This window comes from Nicotiana attenuata, unplaced genomic scaffold, assembly GCF_001879085.1.
Source record: "Nicotiana attenuata strain UT unplaced genomic scaffold, NIATTr2, whole genome shotgun sequence".
Classification (NCBI taxonomy): Eukaryota; Viridiplantae; Streptophyta; class Magnoliopsida; order Solanales; family Solanaceae; genus Nicotiana; species Nicotiana attenuata.
In genome coordinates this window covers 356,745-366,996 of record NW_017670777.1, presented here as the reverse complement: position 1 = coordinate 366,996, position 10,252 = coordinate 356,745, and the positions used below count along the sequence as shown (strand labels likewise).

Genomic DNA, 10,252 nt, shown 5'->3' with positions numbered 1-10,252 from the left:
AGAGAAATTTAATATGTAATTCGTAGTATAATACTACGTTTTGTGGAGTTGTCATGTCGTTCTGAAAAGCTGAAAACCGTGTGGAAACCCTGTTTTAAGACAGAGAAATTTAATATGTAATTCGTAGTATAATACTACGTTTTGTGGAGTTGTCATGTCGTTCTGAAAAGCTGAAAACCGTGTGGAAACCCTGTTTTAAGTCAGAGAAATTTAATATGTAATTCGTAGTATAATACTACGTTTTGTGGAGTTGTCATGTCCTGCTGAAAAAGCTGAAAAACATGTGAAAACCCTGTTTCGTGTCAGAGAAATTCAATTTGTAATTCGCAGTACAAAACTACGATCAATCTGAAATCTTGCCTATAAATAACGAGCGCGTTCGAGTTATTTTCAAAGCTTCAAAACAACCTATAATCGAGATTTCCATAAAATCAAACTTCTCTTTAAGAAATGTCTCAACGACCCCTTCGTTGCCCAAAGTGCGACTGTGGAATCAAAAGCATGATGTACGATGAATGGGAAGAAGCTGGATGCCGCTACTGGGCGTGTATGAACAAGTTTTATAGGAAACCCGACGTACCTATATGCAATTTTTAAGGTATGGATTGATGAACCATGTCACCAGGAATACTACAAAGACCAGGTGTATCATCTTCAAGATGTGTGTAATGGGCAGTGGGACAGAGAGCGCCAATCGAAGCAAGAAATTGAAGAGTTGAAGGCGAAGATCAAGGAGGTGGAAGAAGAGAAAAAGAAATTGGAAAGAAAGCTCGAGAGGATTAAGGAGAGAATACTAGGCGGTCGTAACTAAGCGTTGACATTTACGTGTTGAGTGTTGTAGTGTATCTTCATGTTTCTTTTGTCAAGTGCTTTCATTAGTTGTACTGTTTGTTGTTGTGTTAGGTTTGTAAGGTTTGTGTTTGAGTTGTACTGTTTAAGTAAAATTCCTGTTCAAACGCAATTAAATAAAAATTGTTGTTAAAAGATAGTTGTTACTATTATTTACATAAAGCACTATTTACAGAAAGTTAATGCATAAGAAAATCAGTGTGTGCTGCAGCCTGTGTGCTTCAGTGATGCTGCTGGCCTAAGTCGCATGCCCTGTCGCCCGGGCACACTATCTGGATCATCATCATCAAGCCGCCTCTTTATGTGAGGATGTACAGCAGCATCAACACCACAACTGGCAGGGTCGGAAGAATAGGCAGTCGTGCCGTCAGCAACCTACAAAACAAGAAGTAATCTTAGCATGTGTAAATGTATTATTTTATGAAAATGTATTATTATCTTAACCTACAGAATGCACTATTATTTTAAGTAAGAATATTTTCTCACCATGGTCTCGTCGACCTCCTGGATATATGTATCGATGGTGTGCTCATCACCGCATGTAGTGTCCTCAAAGATGGGTTGGGACGAAGACTGCATAAGAAAGTAACAATTAATTAATTGCAGCGATTTAAGTAAAAGAAAACAAATTGAAATATTAAAGTAATACAAACATACCGCCGCCTGTGGTAGATCCGCATGAACTGCCGGGGACGATGGATAACTCAACCTGCGCCCGCCATCCACGTCCCGGGCCGACCGATCCTCAGCTTCGGTAGATGGGCATGCGAAGTACTAATCTACATCCCCGTCGAATGTACCCATGATCGACAATGCTCCTGACCGGGTGACCTGCGATGCTGGCAAAGATAGCTGAAGGCTATATGAAGGCATGCTGCTGGAAGGCTCATCTGCATGAGGGATATAACCCTGCTGATCATCTCCAAAGCCCCCAACTCCGAACTCCGCGTCATGTCCATCGGCAGGTGGGTCGACAGGTACCTCAACGCCCCCTTGCTGACCACCTCCTCGCCGTCCCCTGCGACCCCGTGGGGCACCCCTTCCTGGTGGGGGACCCCTCGCTGGTGCCCTACCCCTGGCTCGTGGGATTGACCTACCCCGCTGGTAGGCCTCTGGAGCCACATACTGAGGCTCATGGTCTAAGCTCTCGGCATCTCTCGCCTGCAACAGTGTCAGACGAGCCATCTGAGCCACCTCCCGGCCATACTCAACCACTTCAGGGATGTCCGAACGCTGCTGCATCTCCTGTCCCGACTGGTACATGCGATGAAGCCCAATAGCCTGTGAAACATTTAAAATAGTAATTAAATAACGTTGTAACACAATTATAAGATATTAATAAGTCACAAAAACATACCAGTGCCTCGTGCCTCCCGGCGTACGGTCTGTAGCGCTCGCCAAGTACATGAACGGGGTTCCTGATCATCATTCGGGTATGACGGCGGTGCCACCCAGCATACAGATGAATAGAGGCCTCCTGGAAAACTGTAGGTGGTAGCGGAATGCGCTCAGCTCGGTCCTCCCAATAAGCTATCTGCTGCTGTAGCCATCCAATATACTGCCAGTCCATGTTCGAACAGTCGTCCCGCTGATAGTGTGTAGGCTCCCATCCAGGCTCCCTCGGTATAGGCTGAGGATGGCCAAAATGTCGAAGCACACGCTCTGTGGCATGATACTCAACGTAATCCCAAAAGATCAATGGGACGGAGGTGTTCCAAATCAGCCGGTCGACTGAGCAACAAGCGGGTAGCTGACCAAGCAACTCGATGCTGTATGGCGTCCAGATGAACTACCAATAGTAACAAAAAAATGAGTACGCAAAACATAACTCAATTTAAAACAACCAAGTGTAGGTACATATTTACCTGTCCGTCCACCAATATATCTAACACATCCCTAAGAAGGGGGAGATTATGATGAGCATCCGTCCCTCGGTAGGTCTCACGCCGGAGAATCCACGTGATAGCTAGAGGGAGAAGCGGATAATCCTCACCGGGCGGGCGTAGTGGTAGAGGTGGCTGCAACGGCATGATCCGCTGCCAGGCCCAAACCTAAGATAAAATGTTGATGTAAATTTATGAGTCATTTCACGATATAGAATTTGGGGTAACGAACAATGTATTCAGAAATTTTTTGCACCTGTAGGAGGGGCAGAAAACCACATATATCAACCGCTGGACCTACGCTCGCCCGGCACATGCTCCTATATAGATACGCCAGAACAGTATTACCCCAGCTGTACTGTGGTAGCTCATCCAGCTGCTCAAGACAATGGAGACACACCCGAAAAGCAGGAGCAACGCCAACCGAGTGTACCTCTGAATCCAAAGATGGTCCGTCTCGTGGGTAATATCTGGGTGCAAATCCGCCATCTGATCTCTCATGAATGACAAAGCCACGCGACTGCCACCCCGGTCACCCTGAGGTCTAGAACCAGTCAACTGCCCCATCATGTCCGCCAACTGTGCACGAGTCATCCCTCTCCGGTGGTGGGGCAGTGCGAAGGCGCGTCCCTCTACGCGCAGTCCGTATAAAACCTAGACATCCTGCAGCGTGATGGTGGCCTCTCCAGTGGGCAAGTGTAATGTATGCGTCTCCGGTCGCCACCGCTCTACCAAGGCCGTGATGAGCGACCAATCAAGCTGCATCCGTCCAAGCTCAAAAATGGTATATAATCCCGTAGTCTGGAGGCTCTCTACTACGCGCTCATGGAAAGGATGCTCGGCAATAAACTCCCACAAATCATCAGGCCTCCTGGGGCGGAGAGCCTGCATCGATAGCCGTCCCTCCCAAACATAGGAGGACCAATGGTCGCCCTGCAGCACTAGTAGCTGATCCTCGGCAGGTCCAGGATGCGCAGGCGGAGGAAACGCCATGTCGTCTACTATAATTTAAACAAAATTAATTGTTTGTGTTAGTGTAATAAATTAAATAATTAAGTATGATTTTTGAATTGGAGATAATAGTTATGTATGGGTTCTAGGCTTGATTTTTGAGGCCCGGTACCACCGAATAATCCTTAATTATTATGCGTCATTTCAACATTTTTAGAATTTTGTTAACTTAATAAATTAAATTATAAATTTTTGTAATTGGAGATAATAGTTATGTATGGGTTCCAGGCTTGATTTTTGAGGCCCGGTACCACCGAGTAATCCTAAATTATTATGCGTCTCAATTTCAACATTTTTAGAATTTTGTTAACTTTATAAATTAAATTATTAATTTTTGAATTGGAGATAATAGTTATTTATGGGTTCTAGGCTTGATTTTTGAGGCCCGGTACCACCGAATAATCCTTAATTATTATGCGTCTCAATTTCAACATTCTTAGAATTTTGTTAACTTAATAAATTAAATTATAAATTTTTGTAATTGGAGATAATAGTTATGTATGGGTTCCAGGCTTGATTTTTGAGGCCCGGTACCACCGAATAATCCTTAATTATTATGCGTCTCAATTTCAACATTTTTAAAATTTTGTTAACTTAATAAATTAAATTATTAATTTTTGTAATTGGAGATAATAGTTACGTATGGGTTCCAGGCTTAATTTTTGAGGCCCGGTACCACCGAATAATCCTTAATTATTATGCGTCTCAATTTCAATATTTTTAGAATTTTGTTAGCTACTGAGACGCTACGCTAAAAGGCTCTACATTTTACTACGCTAAAAGGCTCTATATTTTACTTCGCTAAAAGATACTATATTTTACTAGGCTATAAGGCTCTACAATATGAACATAACATTAATAATACAAATAAACAAAATAAATAATATTATTTAACAATACAAATTATTTATCAAATTTTAATACAAATTATATAAGAATACAAATTATCAATTTTAAGCATTTTTGGTCACAAACATAACATAAATACGGGTATATAAATCAAATATAACACAAACAATCTGGTAGCATTTTTTGTCACAAACATAACATAAATTCGAGTATATAAATCAAATATAACACAAACAATCCGGTAGCATTTTTGGTCACAAACATAACATAAATTCGGGTATCAAATAAATCAATCCGGGTATATAAAAGATACAAAATTAAACACAAACATAACATAAATTCACATGGAAACATGCTAAACAATACTAATATGCATGACTATACGAGTTTCGGCATAAACTAAATTGAAATACCTCGATGTAAATTTTTTGAATATTGTTGAAATTGAATTTTTGCACTCGAAACACGGTATCCAAAGCTTTTTGTGTATGTGGGACCTACACGCCTTGCTCTTTATGGGACGGGTGGGCCCGAATTTTTTTTTTTAAATAAAACGGGGGGTGGGGGACAGAAAGGAGCTCTTGAGTTTGTTTTTTAATGGAGGGGGGCTGGAATGTCGGGGAAGATGGAAGAAGAAGAGCCTTATTTGATTAAGGCAATTCGCAGTATAGTACTGCGAATTGACTTTATTAAATAAGGCTGGGCCCAACTATTACATTAAACGCTGTGTTTTGTTAAAAAAATAAAAAAGAACTACTTCGCAGTATGATACTGCGAATTGTTTTAACGGCAAAATTTCCGTTAACCCGATTCGCAGTATAGTACTGCGAAATACTCATTTTTGTGACTATTTTTTTAAAACATTAAAAACGTACTTTGTGTCTAAAAAACCATTAATTAAGTTTCGGACTCGACATGGAATATATGGCTGTTATTATATTATTATATTAATATAGGTGCGTCCAAAGTATAATACTTTTATATGTTAAATAGCTTAACCTTTTTGACCAATTTCATCTTCTTCTTAATTAATAAAATAAAATGACTAACAAGTTCGAATCACTCAACTAAAATATAACTCCAAACCACAAGTGTCGTGTAACTCCAAATCTTCTTCTTCAATGGCTTAATCGACCGACTGATTGAGAATTACATATGTGTGTACATCGAGACTTTTCCAGAGGACCAAATGAGCTAAAGAATGCCAACTGCAATCACTGTGCTGTTTATTGATATATGAACTAATAGGAATTGAAACATGAAAAAGGCATCACTAAAATGTTTCTACCAATTCTTGCTCATGTACTGGTATGCCATCCACCTCAGTATTGGTGCTACAGATACTATAACTGCGACCCATTTTCTCAAAGATGGCGACGCCAATATTACTTCAGCTGGTGAAACCTTCGAAATGGGGTTCTTCAGTCCAGGTAATTCTAAGCTTCGGTATGTTGGTATTTGGTACAAGAACATATCTGTTAGGACAGTAGTGTGGGTTGCCAACAGAGAAGCTCCTTTGACCAGTGGATCAGGTATTCTTAAAGTCATTGAGCCAGGTCTTCTTGTCCTTCTCAATGGCACTGACAATGTTATATGGTCAACTAATACATCAAGATCCGTGCAGAATCCCATTGCACAGTTGCTGGATTCTGGAAATCTTGTAGTCAAAGAAGCTGGTGGTGGTAATTTCCTATGGCAGAGTTTTGATCACCTGGCTGATACACTTTTACCGGGCATGAAGCTTGGTTGGAATTTTGTAACTGGCCGAGAGGTATACTTGTCATCGTGGAAGAACAAGGAGGATCCAGCTCCTGGAGATTTTACCTATCACTGTGATCCTTCTGGTTATCCACAGAACTTCCTGAAGAAGGTTAAAGATGTTGTATATCGCTCTGGACCATGGAATGGTCTTCGTTTTAGTGGGGCAACAAGCTCAAGAGATAGTCCTTTCTATACATTTGGAATGTTCTCAAGTGAGACAGAGGTGTATTTTACTTATAAGCTCCTATCTTCAGTTATCACAAGGTTGATCTTAAATCATAATGGTGACCTACAACGCTGGACTTGGGGTGATAGGAAACAGGATTGGGGCCCTTACCTCTCAATACCCACAGATAATTGTGATGTTTACAAACTTTGTGGTGCATATGGTAGCTGCAACAGTGTAAATTCTCCGGTATGTGGATGCTTAGACAAATTTGTGCCAAAGCATAAGAAAGTTGGCAAAAGGCAGACTGGTCAGCTGGTTGTGTTCGGAGGACTGAACTGAACTGCCTAAAAGGAGATATATTTTTGAAGTATTCACACATCAAGTTGCCAGACACACGGAATTCATTGTCCAATGTGACTATGACACTAGAAGAATGCAAGAATATCTGCTCTAAGAATTGCTCTTGTATGGCTTACTCAAATCTTGACATACGAAATGGAGGAAGTGGATGCTTATTGTGGTTCAAGGATCTGCTTGACATTCGACAACTACCGAATGAAGGGCAAGATATCTATATAAGAATGGCTGCCTCTGAATTAGGTACCTTTGTTGCTGAAATACTGTTTGATTGATTACTCAAAAAATAAAAACCTGAATTTATGGTTACTAAAGCAGACCTAAACTTTTATATTGTGACTATTCTTGTAAGCATCTAGTAGACTAATGCTATTGACTGCAAACTCTTGCTTTCTGCATTTATGTAGTTAGGAACTTAACATTAGAATTAAGCTAGGAGTACTACTTCAGAATGATGTTGGCTTGAATTTATAAGCTGAATCAATAAGCATAATGATTAGTTACAACCCAGACACTCTCCTGGAACTAATTGATAGGCACTTAATTGTCTCTCGGACAAGCTAGTGAATATTGCATCAGTCTAAGCTAAAAATCTAGTCACAATTGAAGAGGTTTTTAGTTGGAATGAAGCTCATTGTGAACTTAAAAATGACTGGCAGTGCCTCAAAGGCTTGCAGAATATCTGATACTCCAAAGGCTTGCAGAAGCTTTGTAACTCGGTATCATATCAACTCCTTTAAGCGATTGAGAGGTAGAAAAACAGTCAAAATTTATTAATCATCTTTGTTGGAATGGACACTTGCAGATAGTCAGGAGAAATCAAATAGAAAGATAAGAAAAGTACTCTTCTGGATTCTGCCATTATCAGTCGGGGTGATTCTGGTAATCCTTAGCGTTTTGATATGTCAAAGAAGAAGGAAGAAGACCTTAAACATCATAAAGAAAGGTAAGCTGGATAAGTCTCTTTTTATAAGGACACACAAAGTGAAGAACTGTCTTATTGGTCTGGTTCTTGCAGATTAAACACAATTCACTCCATTTCCTTTTGGCAGGAAAATGTGGACGCAATGGCAATTTCAAGATGGATTACAACAGTGGTAGTTGCACTGAAGAATTTGAGATACCTCTGTTCGACTTATCTACCATAACTAAGGCTACCGATAACTTTTCAACTAAGAGAAAGATTGGAGAGGGGGGCTTTGGTCCTGTTTACAAGGTAAAAACGCCAAATTATCGCCCATAGAATGGAGCACAGATACAATTGTGGGCTTAACAAAAAATGGAATTAAGTTACGATCTAACAGATTTGGTCAGACACACTTAAACTAGTGAGCAAAGTATAATGAATTAAGGATATGGTGGAGTGATTTTTAACTTAAACTAAAACTTTACTGGTTTTCATGTAACTGCTAAATTCTTCTTTATTTGGAAGCATAACTGACTTTCCACTTTCTACTTTCAAGTTAGATATTGAAAATATTTAACATGCATAGATTATGATGTCTAGGGAATACTTGAACAAGGACAGGAAGTAGCAGTCAAGCGGCTGTCTAAAACTTCTGCACAAGGAGAAGATGAATTCAAGAATGAAGTTGTATATATTGCCAAGCTTCAGCATAGAAATCTTGTGAAGATTCTTGGATGCTGCATTGAAGGGGAAGAAAAAATGTTGATATTAGAGTACTTGCCAAACGGAAGTCTTGATTCGTTTATTTTTGGTACAACTCTCCATCCAATAGTATGCATATTGATTAATAATTGTTCAGTCAGCTGATGCTTATAGGATTTCTACACCCATAATCTTACCCCCATCAAACAGGAAAAGCATGTGAGGAGAGAACCAAAAGCTCCTCACATTAGGAAAGGACTGATTTAGTTTGATGTTTTTGTACTACTTTATACTAATGTCTGACTATTGTATAGTGAATCAACAATATTTTGGCAGGTGACAGACAAAGCAGGGAATTAGACTGGCCTAAGCGCTTTCACATTATCAATGGGATTGCTCGGGGACTTGTGTATCTGCATCAAGATTCTCCATTGAAGATAATTCACAGAGACCTGAAAGCTAATAACATTTTGCTAGACAATGACATGAATCCAAAGATATCAGACTTCGGCATAGCAAGAATTTCTGAAGAGGACAAGATTGGAGCCATGACAAATCGAGTTATGGGAACGTAGTAAGAATCTATTACCGGGTAGTTGGAAATACGAACCTAAAAATAATCCTGAGATAGTTATAGGTACATTTTCCAGCATTAGTAACTCTATTTTTTGTGTACATTTTTATGCAGTGGCTACCTCTCGCCAGAATATGCATTGCACGGGGAATACTCAGTGAAATCAGATGTATTTAGCTTTGGCATATTAGTACTGGAAATTGTGAGTGGGAAAAGCAACAGAAGATTCTCTCCTCCAGACCTTAACCTTAATCTACTTGGATATGTAAGATTTTATTTTGCTTATATCCTTTGGTGTTATGTTATCTACTAGTAACAGATATCGGGCAAAGCTAGTCAGTGCTAACAGGCTTGTAATATCTACAGGCATGGGAGCTATACAAAGAAGGAAGGTCAATAGAACTACTTGATGAACGCCTAGGCGATTCTTGTTTAACACCTGAAGTGGAACGATCAATCCGTGTTGGTCTATTATGTGTCCAACAACATCCAGAGGATCGTCCAAGTATGTCTTCCGTGGTTCTGATGTTAAACAATGAAGGTCCGTTGCCACGGGTTAAACAACCAGGTTTTTACGTAGAAGAACATGCAGATGTTGAATTATTTTCTAGCCAATTTGCACATACTACAACAGATGAGATCCCTATTACAATATAATTAGATTCCAGACAGAGAAAGCTGGTGAATGCAACAAATTCTTTGTAGCAATATGGCTATTTAAGCTTGCACCGTAACGTATTATAGTTATCCTTCTTCTCAAATGTATGCTTGACATTTTTGTTTCAAACACTGAACCGAGAATTTCAATAATGTAAAGCTAGAGAAAGATATCAGACCAATGAATATTAGCAATAGCACTGTCAAACACGTATATATATTGGCTAAATACTAGTATTGTGTTGCTTGAGTATACTTTACAGCCAAGGGCTTGTCATTCCAGTAGCATAAAAGCATTACAAATGGGCGTGCGCGGAGAAAATAATAATAAGCTGGTAGCATTTATCTTCATCAAAATATATTATCAGATGTGTTAATTAGCTTGAATTGCTCCTGAAAGTATATTGGTTTAGTAAGAGACAGATAAACACTATTAAATGTGTTTACCTCGAAAATACGAGTAACAATTAAACTTGATTTGTAGTTTTAAAGATATGTGATTTTGTTCAATACCAATTAATAATCAAGAAATA

General features: G+C 39.5%; 1 pseudogene; it reads left to right on the top strand.

The window, feature by feature from the left end:
• The first annotated feature begins 5,678 nt into the window (after window positions 1–5,678).
• On the top strand, window positions 5,679–9,922 carry LOC109243233 (annotated as a pseudogene).
• Window positions 9,923–10,252: the final 330 nt, after the last annotated feature.